The sequence below is a fragment of the Ziziphus jujuba genome, chromosome 4, assembly GCF_031755915.1.
Source record: "Ziziphus jujuba cultivar Dongzao chromosome 4, ASM3175591v1".
In the NCBI taxonomy this organism is placed as follows: domain Eukaryota; kingdom Viridiplantae; phylum Streptophyta; class Magnoliopsida; order Rosales; family Rhamnaceae; genus Ziziphus; species Ziziphus jujuba.
In genome coordinates, this window is record NC_083382.1 from 8,768,060 (window position 1) to 8,791,703 (window position 23,644).

Genomic DNA, 23,644 nt, shown 5'->3' on the forward strand with positions numbered 1-23,644 from the left:
AATTTTTACTGAAATCTTCATATGTGCATGAAAAAGAACGGTACTATATAATTTGCTAATTGTTTTAAACCTGTATGTGGGTACCTCAATTTTTGGCTGTGATATCTAACTTTCTTGAGATCAGTCATATATACATAGTTGCTTGTTTTTCTTGTGTTTTCAATAGAGTATTCGCATTTCACATACTTGATTAACACTATTTATATACGCAGGAAGTATGGACTATCGTGTAAACTTGGAAAGTTTGACGGAACGCCTACCAACCGATATGCATGAGGCGTGGCTTCATATTGACAAGAATTGCAGGTTAGTAGAATTTGATTACGTTTGTAAATCTTGTTATGTAGTTTTCCCTTTCCCTTACAATATTTGTATCACCAAAATCATCACATGTCAAAGAAAAATAAAAGGATATGAACATAAAAATGCCAGTTTGATAAGATTTTTCTTCTTTGATGTTTCGTAATATGTGGCTGTGTGATTAGAAATTGTTGTCTCATTGGAAGGATGAGGTAACGGTAAAACGTCAGAAGAGCATACCACAAGAAATATTAATCAAATAAAGTTTTTTCTAGCGGAAACTCCAACTTTATGATTGTCTCATTTTTTTATTAAATTTATGGTATTAAGAAATTGTTAGAGAAAAATATAAATAAAATGAAAGCCCACATTCCAACAACTTAAACTTTTGGGATCAGTGGCATTTCAACAGAAACTGATCAAGTCGATCTTTGTGAATCTAAAACTTGGTTCATTTTTCCTACTACCAATTTTTGCTTTGTAATCATGTTCACCAATTATTCGAACAATTATAAATATCTCCATTGTAATCACATGGCCTTGACAGTCCATGGAACGGCTGATGAAATTGTCCCGGTTGAAGACGCGTACAAGTTTGCCAAGATATTACCAAATCACAAATTGCACATCATAAAAAAAGCTGGTCATAGATACACCAACAAGCATCGAGCTGAGTTTGCCTCTGTTGTCTTGGAGTTCATTAAGTCATGCCTGCAGCAGGACAAGGCTGCTTCAAGCTAGACAATTTTCTCATCCCTTCCCTATTAAAGAATATACTTAGTGATTTGCGGCTTCTGTTGACAAGTTGGTTCCACAATGCCATGTTGAGTATTGAAGGGCTAAATATATACTAGATAATTCTCTGCTAGATATGGCCATGAATGTTAAAAGAACTTCGGTATGCAAATCCAGTGTCTCATTGAACTATGGTATATTCTCTTTGGAGTTCTTCACTCGACCATTCACTATCCAACATGTGGTGCACACCAAAGTTGAATAGAATTTTAGGCCCCTTTTAGGACTGATTTCTAGAAGTGATTCCCACTTTGGAAAGTGATTTTTCAAGAATCATATATTTGGTGATTTTGTTAGGTGATTTTCCAAGAACAAAATCACTAAAACTAATTGTACAGTGTTTTGCCAAATATTATATGAAGCATATTTCATCTCTTTGAACGTGATTTTGGCCATTCTAAAATCAAACCAAACAGGCACTTTAGTTTCTTTTCCAAGCAATAATTCACCCAAAATAAATAAAAAAGAACAAGGAAAAATGAACTTTGGAACCTAAACATGTTTCAGGGAAGATAGAATAAGTTACAAAAATAACATTGGAACTTTTTACATGATCAAGAGAAGTCATAATAAATTACTGAAATAATCAGTGAAAATCATTATATTTACAAAATAATTTACATGCGCATGCCAGCAGTTAATAGTACACCTTGCTGGATAATGCTAATAAAAATATTCTCCCTCTAGCCCCTAGAAAGATAAAAATGAACACTTTGAATCACAATAGTATGTCAGTCATCGTATACACTAACAGTCCAAGGATCGGATGCATTCCAATGGAAATCAACAACCATATCCCTGTAACAATAAGAAGCAACAAAGTTGAGAAGACAACAAATAATATTCACCACTATCATATAATTCGATCTGCTCAAGGATACAAAACTGCCAAAGGATAATAAAAGTTTAAGGGGCTTTTTACTTTTAACAAAATGCCTTTGTAACTGTACATATTCAAAAACCTAGAAACCAAACAGAAATAAACACATCCTTCAAAATAAATAAACATAAAACTAGAAACATTATAGACCACTACTATCACAATCCCACTCCCTGAAGGAGGGAGAAGAATAGGTAAATTTTTTAACAAAAACTTGATGCATGATTAAGGTTCATCTAAACTTTCTACAAAAATTACAGTATAAAACATAAAGTGAAAAAACACAATCTCAAAGCTTTAGCATGCATGCTTTTTGGCTGTCATCTCCATATTGGCTTGGCAGCAGAGAGGAACATTGCCTTCTTCTCAGACATCTCCATCAGAGTTATCATCGTTGCCACTATCATATACTTCAAGATACGCCTCTTTGCCATCAACATCATCATTGACAAGACTCGAATCATTCTCTATTGGGTGCAAATTTCCTTCCTCGTCAATCATTTTCCTGCTTCTTGAGTCCTCCTAGAGAGAAGAGAAGAAAATTAAGAATTATTAAAGCCAAAAATTAAAGCTTTTGTAAAGTAAGAGAGACATACTAATTTACCGAAACAAAAATCGATAGACATACTAGTTCAGATTTTAGCGAGTCGATTCTCTCCTCTAAGTCTGAGATATGGTGCTGCAATGCCTGGTAAAGACAAAGATATATGTTTTAGATGGAAGTTCACATAGAATACTATTTTAGTTTCAGATGGAAATACACATAGAACTTTGATTCAACAATATTTGTTGTTACCTCACACCTCTGTAGTTCAATTGATCGAGCCAAATGCTGTCTTCTTGACAATAAATTCCTAGGTCTTATTTTCAGAGGGGATAGATAGTTTTTCCCTCTATACACAATAATTGCATAGCGTTTAGTAGTTTTATCCAAAGATACTAGCACTCCTCCACTCTCTGCTTCCAAAGAAATTGCTACATGCTTTACTTGCTGAAAGCTCTTTCCTTTCACGATTATCTTTACCAATTATCAGTATTTCCAGTGTAAGTGCATATTCTCTATGGTGCCATCATAAACCCCTCATCTACCTGAAACAGATGGAACCCAAATGTTTGAACATTCCCCATAAAACCACTAAATTCAAAATTGCAGTTGTTACAAATGTTTAAATATTCCCCTTAGAACCATTAAATTCAAAATTGCAGTTGTTACTCTTACCCAGAAGCGGGTAAGGTTTCATGCTCAGACCAATCTTGCGAAACAAAAATCTTTCCTCATCAGTTAAGGTTTCCAAGTCATCTGGGAGATCTGTTGGTTCCAGATTTTCCTGCACCTTTTCTAAAGCTATCTCAGCCTTTTTAACCTTTCCTTTTGCCTAGGAATTAAAGATTACAGATGAATCAAAAAGTTAGAAATTCAAGGGGACAGGTTTTGCTGTTCCAGAATTTTATGTTGAATTAGAATGACAGTGTGTTTGTTACTTACAAGAGCTAATTTGTTCTGAAGGTGTTTAATTAAGGATGCATACCTAGACAAAGTTGAATCTCTCAACATTTTTTCAACATCTAAACTGGTCAGTTGATTTCCCCAGCGAGCAGTTGTGGCCATCGTTTCAGCAAGAGTTCCAGCAATCAGTTGACCACTAGATGCTTTGGTTGTCAACTCAATAGAGTCCGAGGCTGAGGCCAGCTTTCGAGCTTGTTCTTCTTCGTCTTGTTGCAGATCTCTCAGTTTTCTCCTCTCTCGCAAAGCTTCCGTCACAGCAGGTGGTAGGAAATCATTACCCCTATAGAAGACTATAAATTCCTTGTTTCTAGATAGTAGAGTTCCCCCTCTAAGTTGCTGTAAACATAAAACACGGCCAGTCAAAAGCAAGAAGTAGTACAGAGAATTTAAGCATCCAAAATCCAATTTGTCAACAGATAGATGGCCTTTATCATACTGGTAGAGTACACAAAACTGTCCTAACCTGGAAAGGAAGAGTCAAATCTTCCATCTAAAATTATTTACATTAACACTTATTCTTTTGAATTTGATGAATTAAGCAAGAAGCAGCAGCCCATCATTATTTTCAGGGATGCGAAGGTTGTTTTCATTAAGATTTTTAGAAAGTTGAATCTTAGTGTCACATTAGAGAAATTTTTGTTGGACAGAAACGAATGTTCCAGCATAAATGTCGCACCCTGAGTTCCTCTGCCATCCTCTCATTACATGTGTTCTCTACTCCACGTTTGATGGCTATCTTTGCTATAGCACTCTTCTCCCATAGCTTCACCATTGCATTAGCTAGACCCTGCAGTTCTCTATTCCTTCCTATGACAAGTTAGCATAGATAAAATAATCAGCAAACACATTTAGGGACTGAAATATCACAAAAAAAAGTTCTCATACCTAGGGCAAAATGTGGAGGCACTGTTCTCGCAAGCCTGCGAAATTTCATCATTCCCTTTTTACTTAGACAATGTTTACCCTTACCCCATGTGGAAGCAGTCTAAACGGAGTCTTCTAGCCAGGTACCACCAGAGGAAGTAAGTCAGCGTCGACAGGCAATGGCGCCCGGCCTAACCAATCTTCAAACCGTGGGCCTAACTCATCTAACAAGCTGCTCAGATCACTCAAGTCCAATGGTTCTCCTTTAGATGGATCCTTTGGATGCTCATTGGAAACAGAAGATTCTGTGGTTTCAACCACATCATTCACGCCTATTTTATTCATGGAATTAGGCATAACATCTTCAGAGTCTGGCAAACCACTCTTGCTAGACTGATTATTTCCAGCATATATGACTTCACACAAGGAAGGTTGTAGGCCATTCCCCTGTATACAACTACTGAGCTACCTGATCTCCATATAACTAGACCTCCAGTTTTAGTCTGACAGATAACATAGGATAATCAATATATAGTATACAAAAAGAGAGCAGATATATGTTAAACTTAACCATAAAGCATCTAAATTCAAAATATTTCATATGGTGTGGGTCAATCGAGCTTAATCTAGAAGCATGCTTTTAGAAGCTCCAAATTATGAACATGGTACTACAGTTTACTTAAGGAAGCAATAGAATTAACTAACCTCTAAAAGATCATGGGTCCTTTTCATGTTAAGTGAATGAGGCTCTTCAAACTTCAACTTCACCACTTCATCCAACTTCCACTTCTCATGAATGGTTTCTACCAAGTCCCGGGTAATACCTTTAACTCCCACTTTAATTCTATCCAGCATTCTCAAAGAAACATTCCTCAGTCTTTGCAACTCGTGTTCCGGAACCATTTGCTCTGCCAAGTCCGTGTTGCTTTTCCTCCTCCAACTCCCTTTTTTGACTTCCTCATAATCCAATTTCGCTCTTCTCTTTGATGGTTCACCAGCTGAATGGCTAGAATCCAAATGGTAATCCACCAAGTCAGGGACATCCTTGGCATCCTCAGAGGACATTTCACTCAAAGAAACGCCATTTCCGTCTATAGACATAGTTTTTTCCTCCTCTTTCCAATGGCTAGAATCCAAATGGTAATCCACCAAGTCAAGGACATCCTTGGTATCCTCAGAGGACATTTCACTCAAAGAAACGCCATTTCCGTCTATAGACATAGTTTTTTCCTCCTCTTTCCAATTCCCATTAGAAACCGAGTCGTCCATAGACATAGTTTTTTCCTCCTCTTTCCAATCCCCATTAGAAACCGACTCACTTTTTGCATCGAATTCTCTTTGAAACCCAGAATTACAATCAACTTGCTCAAAAGTTTGAGCTTTTTCAACACTATTGGCAAGACGATTATCACAATGCTCTTCGAACCCATTAAAATTTAGGCTGTAGGTTTTGGTTCCATGAGACCAGGGAGCCGAAATCAATCTCCGTTGCAGACCAAAGCCCACTGGGTGTTCACCCTTTGATGCTGCTTTACCATCAACTTTTCTCTCGGCCTCTTCCTCTGCATCACTACCACCATCATCATCTTTTCTTTCTTGTTCCTGCTGTTCTTGCCATGGACATTTCTCTCTCGGAGAGCCAAGTTTCGTAGACCGTTTATCCCGGATTTGCTCTAAAAAGCTTGGTTTGGGTTTTCTATTCTTCTTCTTAGTGATTTCAAAAGCTACCTTTTTGACTCGTTGGGGGTGTTGCTGGGTGTCAACTTGGGCCGACCTATAAGAAGAGGAAACTCTGAATTTAAGAGCTCTACAAGTACTAGAGGAGTGGGGCTGGGAGTAGAGAAGAAGGAAATAGAGAGAGTGGGAAGAAGAAGAAGAAGATGTAGAGGGATTATTCAGCGGAAACGAAGAGAGCGCCATTGAAACAATGGATAGCTACTCAATATCTATTTAGAATTGTAGCTGCTTAGGCTATTTTGTAAATTTCTTGCTTACTAAGGGAGGTTTTGGTCATTTGGTAATTTTGGGATGCTTTTCACCTCCAGGATTCTGCTTCTCTTTGAATCCGATTCCTCATTCTATTCCGTCTTCCTTTTCTTCTTCATTCTGCTTCATTATTTTATTCCATTACACAGATTTTGCAAATTTGTTCCACTTCAATTCGAAATTTTGGGGAAAAAAAATTTGGGTTTTAAGCCAATATGTACAGGAGGCATTCGGCTCGCTCTGCTTTTGGATTTGTCCGAATATTTTGAATTTGCTGCTTGACTTTTGCCCAAGTGTATCGTTTGGTTGCCAGGTGTTTATAGACATCGCTTGGCTTGGGGTTCCAAGGAAGATTAACAGTTTTCTGTAAGTGGCTTCTGTAAATATATATATATATATATATATTGTTTTTTTTTTTTTTTTTTTTTTTTTAAAATGCTAGTACACCTAGTAGGATTTACTAACTTCATAATTTCTTAGAAAATAAAGCTGTTGCTTGTATTTACTATTTTTAAATTCGTGCAGCTTTTACTAACTGCAATCCGTTCATTATGTCCTATGGAATATGGAAAATGCAGTTAGCTAGGGGAGGACTTTGGGGAGAATATGCAAATGTTGGTATAATCTGTAAGTACGTGATACATTAAAACAGATGGTTAATTTTAAAGTTATATTACATTTGTACAAAAAGGAACATAGTTTCATATATGCATAGTGATTGCCAGTTATATGTTGGTACTTGCGTATGTTGAAAATCTTTTGCTCCATATGTTCAATCAATTATTTTAGTCTAGATTTTGCTCTTATTAGAGAGTTTATAGGTAAAATATTATCTCATCTGCTTAGTGTGTTTCTAGTGTCACTAAGTTTCCAAGCAATCTAGCCGCAATGCCTCACATTTGAGCAATTTTCATCACTATCAGCATAGGACCAACTTCCCTCCCCTCCCCTCCCCTCCCGACCCACAAAAAAGGAAAAAGCGGTATATGGCCAACACTTGCTATATCATAACCGGAGCTAGATTATTTTGACACTAAAACTGGTTAACCTTGATTAAGATATATGCATTGATAATAGGTATTTAGGATTTTTAAAAACAATATTTAGATAGTTCTATATGATATGAATATGCTTCTCTAGTGTAAAGAATTTAAACTGGTGTTTCATATGCTAATCCAAATGCAACACTGTTTTCATGGTAGTGCTAACACTAACATAAGGATTTAGGAAATTTTATTGTACACGTATTGTTCACCTCTGTTTGGTACAGAACAAACTGCCTCAATTTACTTAAGAATCTTTTAATTTTAAAAGCAAAGAGAAGGGATTTCTTGGTGCAAGAGTAAAGAAGTTGAAAAGTGTTTGGATTATTCTATCATTTGACAATAGGTAAAAAGTGCACAAAGGGAAAGAGAGGCGGTAGAGTGATTAAATAGAGACTGGATTGGGGGTTGACTTGTATGCTCTCTCCTGTGGGTTTAGGTTGACTTGTACGTTCTCTGTTTTTAGATTTATGTGCTGCACCAAGAGATCTACTCTCATTTTCTATTTGCTTTTTTGTCCTATGCTTCATCTACACTCATGTTCTATTTGCTTTTTTGTCCTATGCTTTTTTGACATCTTAGATTAAATCATGCTTTATTTGACATCTTAGATTTAAATCATGCTTTACATCTCTTATTTATTTCTTGTGCACTCTTCCTATAATATTACATGGGTTAAAATCTATGTTTTCCCCATTGGTTTGTCAATTTTTTTTCGTTTGGAAAGTGGATTCCTTTTTCTGACACACATTGTTTATTTTCTATCAACAAGAATTTGTTGGTTACAAAAGAAATAATCTAAATTGCTGGATTTTGTTTTGCTAGATAAATTTGTTGTCAATCACCATATAAGTAGTTCCAATTGATTCTGCTTGTTTACTTTGTGGATGGCGATGGTATATTTTAATTATACAGGGAAAAAAAAAAGAAGAAAAAAGGTGTCTCTCTGCCTTTTTGATTGTTATTTGTGTCCCACTATCCCTTCGTTACCTCTATTTGGTTTGTATAGTTGATCATTTGAGTGTCATGGCTTAAATGTTAATAAGTGGGAATCCAATTTCTTTGCATTGTTTTAGTTGGAACAAGAGGAACAGTTGAGCAACAGGGCATAAAATAAATATTTATTTATCAGAGTTGCAGGATTTTGTAGGCTGAGTTACAGCATATACGGTTCTTTTATTGTGACTTTATTATTATTGTTGGTCAAATTTGGTGCTATGGCAATGACATATCTTTGTGATACAACATTTCTAAAGGCCTAGGTCTAAAAGCAATGACTTTTTGCACTCGTTTTCCTTTTCTGGCTGATTAGTTTAGTTTTTAATATTTCACCTTTCTTCCATAGATAATAAGCTGGAAGGTTGGCCACACAAGTGCACTGCAACCAAACATCAGTGAGTCACAGGGTTGCAAGTTTGACTTCAGAGCCATGGAAGAAGGTGAGTGGGTAAAGATAGCTACCTCTATAAATGAAGTTTAATTCCAACTGTTTATGTATATTACTTGTTTTTGTGCTTTCACACATCTGGTAGTAATTACTTACTCCATAGTTTCTTGAAAGCTAAGCTCTTTCTTTATATTTACCATTTTTAAAATTGTACAGCTTTTACCAACTCCAACTCATCTCATTATAGTCATGGAATACGCAGCAAGCTAGATGAGGACTGACTTTGGGAAGAGTATAAAATTTTGGCATGTTCAGTAAGTACAAAGTACATTAAAATGGATGGTTAAATTGTAAAGACATAAAAAAAATTTATCCATGAAATTTTTTTGTCCAGGATTTTCGGTGACGACATCTTTTCCCCAAACAATCTCAAATAAAAATGTTCTGGATGATAGAATTACTCTATATTACACTAGCACCAAACCAAAAAAAAAAAAAAAAAAAAAAAAAAAAAAAAAAAAAAAACATATTTAGTCTCATACATTACACCTACACTTGCAATGCTTATATGGTGTTCATGTTGCCCAACCTTCTGCCTTTTTCTTTCTGTTTATTCTAAGATTAGTGAAATTTTATGGCATGCACTGCAACTGCATAGATACTACTTAACTTGAGGTGGAAGAGTATGAGAGCACTTCTCTTTTTGCAGCAACACTTGCATGGTGTGACTCTCACTCTGCACATTTGATGGATCCATTTGTTATTACAATATTGGTTGTCACTATGATAAATTGATAATTGGAAGTGACATGCATGGGATGACATGGCGTACCCGTTACATTACATGTAAGTACTTTCTTCACTTATCTAGTTTGATTTCAGTATCTAATTGCTGAGATACACTCGTATGCTCCACTGTATCTTTCTCCTTCTCTTTCTTCTTTCCCCAAAGGGTTGCATATAATCCAATAACTATCAATAGAGCACCTATTATACTGTATTAATTGGAAAACCAGTAAACATTAATCAGAAATATATTGAGACTACATAAGATATTAAAGATAAAATAAAATTAAGAGTAAATTTCATCCACGTCCGTCGGATTCAGTGAATACTTAGACCTTGAAGTTTGAAATATCATCATGACTTAGCTCTATAAAGTTTGGATAATTATGGCTTAACACCATTAAAATTGATTATTGACTAAGTTGGACTTTCGAAAAGTCTATTTTAACTTTCTATATGAAAATAAACATCAAAAGTATATTTTTATCATTTTTCTTATTTAAAAATAAATGTAATTTATTTGCTTGTCTACTTATATTGTTGAACTCTTTGTAAATGCAATCTCTAGAAGATGAGATTTTTTTTTTTTTAATTATACATTATTTTAAAGTAAATGACATAATATAAGTAAATATTTATTTCGATATAGAAGGATGAAACAACATTTTATAAGTAAATATGATTTTCCAATCTTCTGCCAAGGGACTGAATTTTGAAACTTCAAAGGTCTAATTGAATTTTCATCAAATATCGAAGAGGTAGATGAAATGTCTCCTAAAATTTATAATATAGTCTATAAAAACTGAAGAAAAGCTTGAATTATTTTAATTATCAAGAAATCCAAATATATAAAATACTTGTACATGATATATCTATATACCTTCCCAAGTGTAACGCCTCTCTTAGAATGAGTACTCCCATTATAGCTACCATTACCGTGGATAAAGGTCTGAATGCTATCGTGAAAACTGGACCTTTTCTTCGCAATACTAAAGTTTGAACGTAAGCAATAATACCAAATACCACAATTCCAAAAATAAATAAATAAATTCAACTTTATTGAGTATGAATTAATTTCCATAAAAATTTAGAGAGGACAAAAAAAAAAAAAAAAAAAGTGTTTCCTGATGAATTAAATTCTTACACTATAAAGAGGAGCAAGAAGTGTGATGTTCCATGACAACCTCCAAGAGGCTGCTTTGTGATCCAGAATTGCAGTCATGATTGTTGAGAGTAAAGTTCCTGATAAGCATGTTAATGCTGTAAGAGTCATTGGTGCTGGATACATTTTTATCGTTTTCGTCTGCATCCAAATTTTACACACACACGTGAATTCTGGTTAGTAAAAATATGTATAAAATTTTGCTACAAGGCCATATTAAATATGGTTCATAGTAATATACTCTAAAATAATTCGGCGCTGATGCTTATCATATTAGGACAGGTTTCTTATTTAGAATATTGGTATATTTATGAACACAATTAATTGATATGTCAAAGGCATTTCTATTCAATTGTGACAGAAAAAAGGCATAACAAAATAGTTCATGGGTGATACTTCTGGAAATAAACTTAAGGATCACCAACCTATTCGCATGCTTTTTTTTTTTTATTTTTTAAACTTTTTGATTTATATTTCTCTTTATTAGCTAGTGAATATTAGAAAAGCAGGAGAAAGAAAAGTGAGTTAAATATGTAAATCACCTGAAGAATGAAGAATAATGATAAGGAAATATATGAAACGATAAGCATTAGAGAATCCTTTATCCAATCCTTGTCAATGGTCCAATAGATGAAGAAGTTTGATGGCTGTCTTTGGTACGAGATGATATTACAGCAATACCCTTATAGAGTGTCATAGTTGTTGCACCAGCGAAGGCAATAGCAGTTCCCCCAACCTTAGCTTGCCCACCCAGTTTCGAAATCTCAAGTTTTTCCATCCTGAATTATATTACCTTATTAATTAATCAAGTCAAATATTAATTAGTCTTTAGAAATAATGATGTTATTTGGATTTATTACATTGGAATAAGAGAAAATTTCCAAAATTAATAAGTACTTTGCTACAGTAAGTCATATGTATTACAAGTTCTGTTTTTATTAATTTTAGTTTAAAAATATTAATTTAAAATATATTTTATTTTTTTCATCATTTACAATAATTTTTCCTCATCCTGACTTTTCAGACATAGATATAAATAGTTTACCAACTAAACCAATCTTACTTGACATTTAAAATATATTTTATGTTTTTTATATTTATATATGTATGCCATCAACGTTGTCAAATTTTAACATAATAGATCAAACATAATAAAATGATCTATTAAAAATATTGTGTTATTTATAGTTTGTGGATAATATATATTTCTAATAAGGACATTTTAATAGATTTTCTATCGGGATTTCATCAGTCCTTGAATCTCTTTAAAAACTAAAATTTAAAATTGTATATGGGATTTAGTATACTGAATATTAAAATCCCAGGTAGAAAAATTGAATCCTATCAATTTCCAACTCTTGAAGAGATCTAAGGATTGATAATAAAGGAGATCATGATAGAAAACTCATCTAGTAAGAGAACTATATATAAGGGTATAAATTAGCTAAGTCAAGCTAAGTATTAGCATTCTCAAACTCAACTATTTTGATTTTATGAGTGTTCATGCTCCATTCAAGTTTATAAAATTTGGAAATAATTTGTTCAAACTTGATTCGGCTCGTTCATGGAAAGCTTAGGCTTAATTCGGCTCGGTTTATTATAATATAAAAACTTAAAAACTTACATATTTAATTTCTTAAAATAAAAATTTTAATTAATTTCATTTATTCTATTAATTTTATTATAAAATTAATTTATTTTTAAAGATATAAATTTAAAATATAAAAAATATTATTTATGTATTATAAATAATTGACGTGCTTGAATTTATAATATAATGTTTATATAGATACATACAAATAATAAATTTGAGTTATTTACGAACTTTGTTTATTGTTCAAGATTGGCTTATGAGCGTCATTTCTTATTCAAGCTCGATTTGTTTTTATTACGAGTTGAGTTTGAGAGAGCTAATTCGAGCCAAGATCGAGCTGATCATGAACTACTTGAATCTATATACAGCCCCAGCTACATATATATATATATATATACATACACAACTAGGCTTATATAAATTAAAAAGTAAAAAACAAGTTTTATATCAAATTGATCTAATAGTTATAGTACTGGTGCTAATTTTATTGTTCAAAGTTAGCCATGAACCGTCATTTCAAGGCATAAATTTAAAAATATCTTGATAATTATTTAGTTTCATATAGGATTTACTTTACTTAAATAAGATTTTAGTATTTCATCAAATTATATTAGGCCACTAATATATATATATATATATATATATACATATTATCTTTTGAAGTAATTAAGCTTCTTAAAGAAAAGGTTGATCTGATATAAACTTTATTATATCCACCAAATTATATCAGGCCACTAATATATATATTTAAATATCTACTCTTGAAGTGGTTAGGCTTCTTAGAGGAGAGGTTGATCTCATATATGCTTTATTATATATAGATTTATAACAACACTAGTGCCATCTATGCGTATTGAATTATTTACCAAAAACTTTTTACCAAATAATGTGACATTATTAATGATATATTTTTGATAACATAAATATAGATAAATGAATAAAAAAACTATTAAAACTGGAAGAGAGGGATTTTATCTAGGTCTGAACCTAGTGCTTGGAAGTGTATTTTCAATAATTTTACCACTAATAAATGAAGCTTATCAATACATTACTATAATTTCTGTTTTAAAGAGGAGGAGGTTGTGTCTCAAACCCATAATCCCCATAATCTCATAGCTTGGGTGTAAGGTGTTTTACAAATTAGATTAACTTCACTTGACGCATTAATGTATGTTATTTAGCGAGTAATTTCATCACTCTAGTATTATTCATATAACAATATTTTTTTTTCTAATTTTCCAACAGAAACAAACAATGGAAAATAACTCCTAAATTAGAGTGTTGAGGGTCAGGATAAATCATTCAAAAAAAAAAAAAAAAAAGATAGAAAGATCTTCATATTCTATGGTACATGTTTTGTCTCCGAGTGGTCACCTAGGAAGCGTCAAATATCATGGCTAGCACGATTCTCTTGCATGTTATGTCTTCCATTTTCAAGAAACACAACACCTTGATTCCATACTTCTAATATGAATCAATCAGCACTTAAATTTAAGATATATATATATATATATTAAAATTAACTTGAAAGAGGTAGAAAATTTCAGTCAACTCCTTCAAAATCTTTAAAAATTTGATACCTTTCAAATTTTATCGGGAATAATCTAATGATAAAAATTACTACGAAATAATTCTTTAAACAAAAGTTTTGAAATCGTCTAATTTTATCTAAAATTAAAAAGTAAAAAAAAAAAAAATGGAAGCAAAATGTACATCAAGCTTCAACTTTATCGTATTTCTCAATTTGGACAGTGATAGCTAACAAGAGCTTTAAAAAAAAAAAAAAAAAAAACAACGATGACGACAAAAAAGCATTTTCTATTTTAATATTAGTCACTACACATGCACACGCACAAGCATGCACACTTACACGTGCATGCACACATTCACACACAAGAAAAGCACACAAAACACGTACACACACAAAGAAGATAAGCACACAAAACATATATACCTGAATAAGACTGCAAAGATGAAGGTAATGGATGGCAGTGTATTTTTCAGGACTCGTCCTAAATTTCTCACCGGAACCCTAGACAAGTCCTGATCCTAGAAAAACCCTACCGGACCCTCCTATGGAAAATCCGGCAGAACCTCCCCTAAAGGATGGACTTACCACAAATTCCATGTACTGAAAACACACTTCTATAAACGTCCCCTTATTCCTCCCACAATACTACAAGTTGATTCCACAAATTTCAGCACTCCAAAAATAAATAACAGTAATCCAGTGCATAATAAATACATAAGTGTTCCATACAGTATATAGAGCTTCATGAAGTACTACTAAGTATAGAATACAACAAGAGTGAAAGAAGTATTACAACTGCAATAAAGGAAGAACAGGGTACTTCACGAACTAAGACAGCGATGAAGATCAAATCCACTCCGGATGAACACCGACAACCTGGTACCTAGAGGAACGGAATTTGAAAATATGATATGCTAATCCTCTCAGTGAGTGACCCTATCTACTATACAATTATAATACCACGGTAGTAAAGTAGATAAATAATAATTAATTGGAAATAATAATTTCTCTCAAAACCCTTACAATTCTCTCAGTTGGAAAAGTTCCCCTTTTAAAATCTTTTCACAAATCCCTTTGTTCGTATTCCCCGAAAACCAAGACATCAAATAAAAACCAGAACAGTAATAATTATATTTTTAATTCCAATACAATTTCAAAATATTTATTTTAAAATTCCAGTTCTGAAAATCACTTGATGCACCCACTATATACCAATGGCACCAACAGTACCCAGTGTCCCAAGGTACCACCAGACAGGAGGTTATAGAAAGAAACCGACAAACGGTAGCGTGGCGTCCCACCGCGCCACTGCTAACTGGTGTCCCGGCCATGGAGGGGCGGCCTACCCTCATCCGATGGCAACCACAGGACAACCTCATAGAATCACCTGCGTGCTACTCACACCCTCCTGTGCGCTAATCACATCCGTGTGCATACTAACCATATCACATATGAACAGAACACCAGTACGTGTACGATGCATCTAAAAATCATAAAATCCACATATTTAATTTATATATCAAAATCTCAAATTTTCCATAAACATAACGGGTTTATTCCATCCAATTGAACCCAAAAATTCTCCACAATTTCTTTATAATCAACATCATAAATTCCATGAAAATTCAACTCCACCAACTTCCAAATCCACCAATTTAAATATTCCAATTTTTCCAATAGCATAAATAATTCTTGAAATATAATAATTAAATCACATAATATTCCATGGGCATACTTACAAAAATTGAAGTCACCAACATAAACAAATATTTTCCTTGAAATATTTGAAAATCAAATCATGCCCGATTTAATGTTAAAACCACAAGAATTTTGCAATCCTCAATACCATAAAATAATTTTCACATTTGCATAAATTTATATAATGCATATTTTCTTTAATCAAAATAAATTCACCAATAATTCCACAATAAATCAATTAAATATTTGGCACATAGAATTTAAATTCCAAATATTCAAATCACATATAATATTCACCAATTTAATTCCCGAAATTAATTTGAAGGTGGGTCACTCACCTTAAGCACGTATCTCAATCAAGATCCTCCGTAGGATCGACTCCGCTACTCGCACGTGCACCTAAAACATCCACAATACACCAAACCACAAATATTGATATTTTAGTCGGGTAACTCCCAAATAGGTACCCGGGGAGCAAACACCAAACGACATCTAAAATTTACGAGTTATATACCGAATCGAAGCTCGAGTGATGAGGATCACGGATTCGGTCTCACTTTCCGGTGATCGGACCCGAGGTGGTCGGAATCTCACCGGAAAGCTTTCGGGTTTCGCGAAATTCTTCCAAACCGTCACGAATTGGCAGAAAAGGATGCCAGATTTGGATTCAGGAGGTCGAAGACAGTCGGGAGGGATCGGCAGTGCAACTGGGTACTCGCCGGAATAGTAACTTCCGGCGAGCCGCCGCGGTCACCTGCAACTGTTGCCTGCGGCGGCGCGTGCGGTGGCTGTTGGCTGAGATTTTTTGCAGATTTGTAGATCGAGGGGAGAGGAATCCAACGGGATTGGCGGTGAGGCAAACGGAGGCCGGACAACGGAGAAATCGGGGTTTGAAGAATTTCGGCCCCTCGCCGGAAAAAGCTCCGATCTAGGCGCGTCAGAGGTCCGGTGGCTGTGAAATTTGGTGGGCTGGCCGGAAATGAGGAGGTGGTGAGGGGTGGCTGGCGCGTGTGGCCGGAAAACAGCCGAAAAGGGGTCAAACGGCGGTGGCCGACGATGGAGGGAAAAAATCGCCACCGAGCTTCAGCGCCTCGATCCGGACGCGTCCGGCGGTCGTGAGATTTTGGGGTTTGACTGGAAATGAGGAGAGGCTTCCGTCTGGCCAGCGCGTGTAATGAGAATCGGCATGAAAATTGGTCGGAATCCGGCGGCTGGTCGATTTCTCTCTCTCTCTCTTTCTCTCTTTTCCCCAAGATTTTTATCAAATAAAAGCCACAGTGGTGACACTGTTCATCCACGTGGACCAATCAGGTGACGACATGTGGCATTTTACTGTTCATCGATTCAAAAACATTAAAATATTACGGTATCCGGCAAACTTCACGCGTCCATAACTTTTTAACCGGATGTCCGTCTTAAGCGTGCCGCTAGTCTGTGAACTCGTATCGATGAGCACTTCACAATCATGCATGAGTCAAAGCCCATTTCCCCATAAATAAAAAGTCAACTCCCGCACCTCTTGGACAGTTTGGACCTCAACTTGTTTTGCTCATAACTTTCAAACCGTAGCTTCGTTTTCAACGTGCTACTAGTCTACGAACTCGTGTCAACGTGTACTTTGTAACGGTACCTCAGTCAACCTAGAATTCCAACCGAAACAAAAAGTCAACTTTTGACCAATTCGGTCAACGATCAAAGTCAACGGTCAACAGTCAACCTCGGCCAACGTGCAAAAATTCCGACATGGTTTGGGACGGGGTGTTACAGTATTGGCCAAGGCAGATGTAAAAATTGGTGAGGTGTATTCTAGCCCCTTGTAAAACAAAGTCCTCCCTAAAACTGCTCTAAAATACAAAAGTGGAATTTTCAACAATATATATATTTTGGTGAATAGGAAAATCGAACAATAATAAATCTACCTATAATCATTTACTTATTATAAGTGTAAGACAAATGGCTTACCCTAGCAGACCCAAGAAGAAGATGTTTCTAAAGATAGGTATGCTGATTTTGCTTTGATTATTCCTGCAAATTTGGGAACATTTGATGGTTGAACTAGATTATATATGCTGTCTTCATATGGTTATAAGTGTATAATTTTATGGATTTAATATCCATGCTCAATAAAAACATGTACAATTAAGTAGGAATTTTTTTCACTTAACTTATATATATGGTAATTAGTAAAGAAAACGAATTTTTTTTCTTAAAAAAAACCGATTATTAAGTTTAAATCATGATCATAATAATTAATTTTCTAATCAAAATTAATTTATTCTGCTCAATAATAATATTAATTTAGTGACGAAGAGGGTTAGCTCTAGTAGTTAAGCACCCCTACCTGTGCCTACAAGTGCACAGGTTCGAGTCACACGGGATAGGGAGGATTTTGGATAATTTGTAATTAGGTAATTTGTTTAAAAAAAATAAAAATAATTTAGCATATTACATGGGAAAAAAAAATGATATGGTTGAATCCTTGGAGAAAATAGGGCAACTAAATCGATGGAACAATGGAAACGAGAAGAAGAAAGAAACTTCTTTAAAACCAACATATTAAGTTTAAATCATGTTCATATTTACTTAATTTCCTATTCTATATTAATTTATTCTGCTCAATAATAATATTATTTTAGCATATTACACAATGTAAAAAAATAAAAATAAAAATTGATATAGTAGAAATCCTTGGAGAAAATTGAGCAACCAAATCAATTGTACAAGTTGAAAAGGTTTAAGAACTCTTGAATAAAAATTTCAAAAGGTTGTCAAGAGTAAGAAAATAAGAGAATTAATAGTTTAAACATTAAGTATTAAAGACTAAATAAATACCTTTCAAAAAGAAATGCAAGGAAAGCAGTAGTGAGAGTTCCAAAAGCATGTCCATAGGCAACAAGCACATAGACACTCATGCCTTTGTCAAGATAGACCTTGGAGATAATGTTGAAACCTGCAAAGCAAACGGCAGAGAATATGCAGAGTAAATATGGTATACTCTTCTCTCCTACTTCTTCCTCTCAATACTCCCCCTGCTTCCTCTTCTTCCATATTTGTTTTTGTATGCATTTACTGTCTTCCTTTAAGCTGGAAATTGAATTTCCTTTTTATGTCAGTTGCACAAAATTTTGGACTTCAAAATAATACATGTTTTTCTTTTTTTTTTTAAACTATTTTTTTTACCATGGTTTTTTCACCTAATTGGACACTTTTATATACTCTTAAACTAATTCCACTAGCATTCAACAACATATAAAGTGGTTTTCTGACTTGGATTACTTTCATTATGTTATTGGCATCAGGCTCCTTTTCTGTACTTGATGATATGGCATGCACATGGGACTTGAAGTATCAGGCCACTATTTGTGGCAATCAAAAATGGTTTCATGGAGGAAATTAATTAATACTTCCTCATTAGCGATACAAAATTAGGAATGTCAACGAGACGGGACAGGGTCGGTTTTTAAAATTCCATTCCCATCCCCACGGTTTTTTTTGCTTCTTTATACGCGGGCTGGAGACGGGGATTCCCCAATCGGGGACGGGGCGGGGCGGTTTCCCCCGCTTTTTTTTTTTTTTTTTAATCATTCATATAATTTTTTTTTTGAAAAATTTATATAATTTATTTTTATAAATAAAATGTAAATAAAGTGACTAAAGTGCAACAAGAATATAATAAAATACATTAATGTCGGTGACCAAAGTTGAGGGTTTAGTATTGGAACTTGTAAGAAAAGAAGAAAATAATGTTTTATATAAAGAAAACTAGAAAAAAATTAAATATATAAATAAATAAATAAATATATATATATATATATCAGGCCGGGTTTGGGACAAGGTGTTTATTCCCCGTTTCCAGCCTGTCCCCGCTTCAGGTTTTAAATCTTTGTCCCAAGTCCGTCTTGCAATTCCGATTTTTTGAGAAAAAACTGCCCCATTAGGGGCGGTGCACCTCGGGGATCGGGTTATGCGGGGCAAATTGTCATTCCTATACAAAATTAATAAAATAAATTTAAAATAGTAACACAAAATTTTAGCATATGTATTTTAATGGCCATACTTTCGTTATATCCTCCATTAAGCTTAGTTTATAATATTATTGTCGATAAAACATATTTAATTTGATATTTTATCATGATTAAAATTTAGTAATTTTCAGGAGGTATACATAATTTAGAATTTATCGAAAGATATCAATAATTAATTTCAGTGTTTTGTTGTTAATGTTAAAAAAAAAAAGGCAAAAAAAAAAACCTATGATCTAAGTATTATAGTACATTTTGGGATTTCTTCACCTCTCTTCTATTTTTCTTTCTCTAGTGTATTTATACTACTCAAATGATGTTTATTTAGTTAATATACCCTTCAAGGGTTTGACATATGCTCACCTTCAAAAACCCATTTGCCAGTGGCACAAGAATATTTTTGAACTTGATGATTTTTAAAATATAATATTGTTAAGTTATAAATAATATTATTAAAGTGTGATGAGGTCCATTGTTTATCAACCAAAAATAAAATCATAAATATAAAATAATATATGATTATATGGGGTCTACATATTTTATTGTTGTAAAATCCAAATAAAAAAATGGTGATGTCAAATTCGGTGTTAAATTTGATATTGCAAAAATTTAGCATCTTCACAGAGATACACAATAGAAAAATCATTGGAAAAATCATTGGAGATGCCGCAATAACCCAAATTAATATACTTAAATAATCCAAATTAATATATTTGAATTTGGAATTGCCAAAATTTAGCATCTTCATTAAAGAAAATAACGCTAAAATTTGCCTACCCAGGTGAGATGCTGCGATAACCCAAATTAATATACTTATTTACCTCCCGGGTGTAGAGCTCCTCCTAGAGTGAATAATCACATTATAGCTACAAGCTACCGGAATTCTGTGTAATGATCTAAAAGCTGTCATAAAACATTGGAACTTTCATTTGTATTGCTTAAGTTTGAACATATATATTGTAAGCCCAAATACCATAAGTCTCTACAACTACAAAAATAAATTAAAAGTTACAGAAATGGATTAAATGCATCATATCTAAATGTATAGGTATTAATGATATATATTCAGATTCTCACATTATAAATAAGAGCAAGAAATGTTATATTTCATGACAACCTCCACGATGATGCTTTGTGATCCAAAATTGCTGTCAATTTTTTTTATTTATTTTTTTTCGGGGCTAAGTCTGACTAATATTTAAAAAAATTACAATAAGGGTCTATAACCTTTTTTTAACCGCAAAAGAAGGAGAGATTTAGATAAAAAGGACAAGACTGAATCAATGTTTCCGTATTAGAATCAGCAAAAGAGTGCTCAAGATGAGCAATTGAATTACAATTTTTTAATACCCATTGTATATTATATCAACTAAATTTTAAAGGTTTTTGTAGGTGTCATGGCTCATGTAGTGCTAAAATGCAATGAGGATGATTTTTAATTGATAAGACTGCATTAATCACACTTTGACAACTACTGTTTAAAATATCTAAATTTTTTTTTGAAATTTTCTCAAAATTTCTATTTTTTAAAAAAATCGAAATAAAATTTAGATTCCAAATGAAAATTGATAGAATTTTCATAATATCCATTGAAATTTTTAAAATTTCGTCAAAATTCCTATGGAAATTTCTATAAAAATATCTACATCAAATTCTTAACAATTTGATTAAAAAATCTATAATTTCTATGGAAATTTCTGAAATTTCCACTAAAATTTCAAAAATATCCATGGAATTTTTTTTTTTTTTAAAAATTCATAAATATTATTGATATTTAGTAAAAAATTTTTATCAAATTAATTTTATTGATAATTTTTTTACCTTTTAATTGCCTTTTAAACATTTAGTAATATAAGCAAAATAAAATTGATTGAATTGAATAACATTAATAAGTTCTACTTATTGAATATCAATAAAGCAAAAATACGAAGATGGTAAATTATATTTTTGAACTTGAAAAATCTTATTGCCGAGAATATCTATTTTACAAATGTGGGTAAATAGATGATAAAACATATACATGAAGATGTCACAACAAGAAAATGATTCGATTTCTATGAATTTTGGATCAATGAGGGTTGGAAGTCATTTTTATAACCCTTATTCAATAGATATTTATGAAATATTATCAAGTAGCAACTCATCGGTACCATCTCAAACTCAATCATCAAAGAGTGGTAGTTATGCACATAGTTAACCAATAATACAAGATCCATATGATTGGCATATTAATAATTATATACAAAATCATCTGGGAGATACATTTTTTAATAATTATTTCTCATGTTTCATATCTCAAAATTAAAATGAGAAAGAAACCGATGATTTTCAACCACCCAGAAATTTTATGTGGTATTAAGATATAATTGTAATAATTGTTTTATATATTTTAGTTAATAAATAATTTTATCATATATATATATATATTTGACATATTTTTATTAATAATAATTTATTTATGGTCATTAATGCTTTTTATAAATCAATTCACTAAAAAAAATATAACATTCATTCAATATTTTAGCAAATGTTATAATCAATTTGATAATTGATGAATTAAATAAGTTGGTTTTAAAGTTTTAATAAAAAATTTTATTTTTTAAAACAAATTTTTATCCTTTTTTATAAATATTCGATATTTTTTTATATTTTCATAAAAAATTTTATATTTTAAACTTTCGATATTTTCACTGATACTGATTTTTTGAACCTTGTTGACAATCATCTTCGGAAACCACTTTTCTTCGACTTTAAGAAGCTGCAAGATCAATTGCCACTCTAATGGTGTATTTTTGACTTCTTAAGAATTTTTCAATCTCTTGTATACGTATTCGAACAGTTTTATATTTATATTTAAACAGCATTTTAAGTAAATAATTTAATATTGTCTAAATAATATCTTTTTTCCCCTAATTAAACTTCGATAATTTTTCTCTTACCTCAAGCCCAAACAATAAAATAAAAGGAAGGATAATTCACTTTTCTTTAGCTATGTTATTTTCCTTTGAGCAGATCTCTTTTTTTTTTATGATAAAAAAAAAGAAAAAAAAAACTATCCATGTAATTTAAACAGCATTTTATAATAATAATAATAATTATAATTAAACCAAATATAATAATGGGTTCGATATCTTCAATAAGCCAATGATATTTTGCTTTAAACAGATTAAAATGGCTATAACAATAGCAAAGATATCAGGTTTTTTTTTTCTTTTTCTTTTTCTTTTTTCATATGGGCACCAAAATTAACTTCTTCTTTTTCTAAAAAAAAAAAAAAAAAAACTCCTGCTAGTATTATAGTTATCAGGCCATAGTTTTGCACCACATCGTATTGCAGCATAATATCATCGAAGACAATAATGAAGTTTGTTATACCTCAAATCTCAATTATCGAACTCACAAATACAAAAATTGTCAATGGTATCTAAATTAACATTATGTAAGTGGAAAAAAAAAAAAACCTTTAACGTTTGTGGATACTATTGATATGGAATGATTATTGGACAGGACAGCTTCACCATTTCATTTGTAGATATGGCAGGTGTCGGGACCCGTCCAGAATTCTTTCCCCGGAACCCTAGACAAGCCCTGATCGCAGGGAAATACCACCGAACCTTCCAACGGAAAATCCGGCAGCACCTCCCCTAAGGGATTTACTTACCACAAAATTACCTGCACTGAAAACACACTTCTAAAAACATCCCCTTATTCCTCCCACAATACTACAAATTGATTCCACAAATTGCAGCACTTCAAAAATAAATACAGTAATCCAGTGCAAAATAAATACAACAAGAGTGAAGAAATATTACAACTGCAGTAAAAGAAGAACAAGGTACTGCACGAACTAAAACAGCGAGGAAGATCAAGTCCGCTCCGAATGAACACCGACAACCTGGTACCTAGAGGAACGGAATTTAAGAGTGTGAGATGCTAATCATCTCAGTGAGTGACCCTATCTACTATACAATATAATACCACGATAATACAGTAGATAGATAATAATTAATTGGAAATAATAATTTCTCTCAAAACTCTTACAAGTCTCTCAGTTGGAAAAGTTCCCCTTTTAAAACCTTTTCACAAAAC

The 23,644-nt window shown here is 32.8% G+C and overlaps 1 pseudogene; it reads right to left on the reverse strand.

The window, feature by feature from the left end:
* Positions 1-1,991: 1,991 nt before the first annotated feature.
* On the reverse strand, positions 1,992-6,283 carry LOC107416717 (CRM-domain containing factor CFM3, chloroplastic/mitochondrial-like; annotated as a pseudogene).
* Positions 6,284-23,644: the final 17,361 nt, after the last annotated feature.